Source organism: Pinus tabuliformis, chromosome 8 (assembly GCF_031772625.1).
Source record: "Pinus tabuliformis cultivar Carrire ecotype Pingquan chromosome 8, CPIR1, whole genome shotgun sequence".
Classification (NCBI taxonomy): Eukaryota; Viridiplantae; Streptophyta; class Pinopsida; order Pinales; family Pinaceae; genus Pinus; species Pinus tabuliformis.
The window spans coordinates 1571853533-1571855810 of NC_142294.1; positions in this window are offsets into that span (position 1 = coordinate 1571853533).

Genomic DNA, 2278 nt, shown 5'->3' on the forward strand with positions numbered 1-2278 from the left:
AGATACATCCTATCCTCTCATCCCTTCCTTTATGGAACTAATTCTAAGTATGGAAGGTCATTCAATGGGGTGACTTGTTTAGGACATGTAGCAACTAAAATTAGGCTTTGATGAGCCCTAAAACAATGATTTGGATGATGGGATTGATGTGCCCAAATGGATATGTAACAATATTGAAGCCACGTAGGCCCCAAGTGCACTCATCATCAACACTCACCATTCAACGTCGTTGCCCCTTGTCACTATGGAGTTGCACTCCCCCCATACTCTTTATCGTGGAGTGGGATCCTCAACCAGCCTATTTATATTATTTTATTACAAAAATATGTATATATGTTACATCATATTTACAATATTGACACTCCAACCACATAACTAAAACCGACACATCTGCCTCAGCACGCTAGCCCCAAAATATAAAACATAAATACATAGGTCTGTGGGCCCGTAAAACAACTTTGACTCACTGACCTAATATCAAGGTACATATATTTACATCATAAACTGGCAAGAGTATTACAACACATTTAGAAATCCGCGAGACATTCTTGCCTATGATGGAGATGAGATTTCATTAATAACTTATTGGATATGCAAATATTAGCCATGTAAATTAAACGAAAACTTATATTGTAGATATTTAGAACTTAAGCCAAAAAAAAAAAAGGTTACCATCTTGGCCACTTGTACATAATAAAGTGCAATTAAGAGAGTTTACTATACATATTTTATAACTATTAAACAGCATAGGCCATCATAAGACTAATCTCACTAGAAAACATCAACACTGAAAAGTTCCATGGTAATCTAACAAACAATTCCAATGGGTTCATGCAATGTATAACCCTGATACTGCCCACTTGTATTCAACATTAGTCCATGAATTTTATTAGCTAATATTGCACATCAAATTCATTACAAAATCCTTCAAGTTTGGTTTCTAACCTTCCCTAGGGACATAAACTTCTAAAACCAAACAAAATCACATTAATATAGACAATTCACCAACATAGTATTGAATAACTTTGATATAGTATGGTATATCCATCATTCGAGCCATATCAAGTGGTTTTCCATTTTAAAAAGTTTCCAAGACCATGATGTCATATATGAGCATAGTTTGATTGCAAATTTTGAAATATTGTAGAAATTTGATGAATATGAGCATGTTCGCATTATTTTCAAAATATTCCAAAATTTGTAATTGACATAAAGATGACCCGAGGTCATAACCAAGTTGCAACACGAACTCCACATACTTGTACAAGATGATCCCTCCTTTCTTGACCTAAGGTAAACAATTCCCACTAAGGCATTTTATTACAATAAATGAGCAAGTATTACATAAATAATAAAAGAGAATATTATAGTGTAAACATCCCTTGCATCAGATGATAAGGGACACAAGTAGCAAAGCAAAAGCTATGGATGCCACCATCTCCTTGTTAGTTTTTGTAGCATCGGATGGTGTTCTAGTCTTGAGAATTTGTGGAGAGGCTAAAACACATGAGTTCTCCAAAACCTAGAAGTCGTTTATGGAAATTCCACCTAGAGACGTCTCAGATAAATTAATTGGCCATAATTTAAAAAATTCTAAGTCTAAGTTAGGAAAAATGGTTAATTGATAGGAATTAGTTGAGAAAGGTGAGAATTCTTTAGAAAATCACATGGATCGACTTGGAGATGATCTCAACCATTGATTAAGTTTTAATGACGGTCGTTAGAGTCTCAAATGGAGATTATAAGAAGAGTTCGATGGGTAGATGGAGAAACACACTTCTATACCTCCTTATCACATCGTAAAGCATTTCATTCGACATTGGAATTTTTTCGACTTCATGCTTTAGGGGGCAGCTGTTACAGATCCATTTGGGCACATCAATCCCATCATCCATATAAGTGTTGTAGGGCTCATCAAACCCTAATTTCAATTGCTACATGCCCTAAACAAGTCACCCCTTTGAATGTCTCCTTCCCAGATAGTTTCATGAATTGAAGACATCCGGAAATGGCCTCTAAAGGGACCAGCGTAGGTAGGCCCATGTAAGGGTGCGCCGCAGAGTAGTTAAGTCCATGCCAGGGTGCTCTAACAGAGCACTTAGGCTTACTTTCACCTGCACTGGGCGAGTTTGAGAAAAATTCACATAGGGTTTAGGGAATATTCTTATATTTTGGAGTCATCTATGAGGTTCCCTCACTTATCAACTCCTATGATCTCAAAAATGAATGAGGAATGAGTTAAGATGCATCCTATCCTCTCATCCCTTCCTCCATGGAA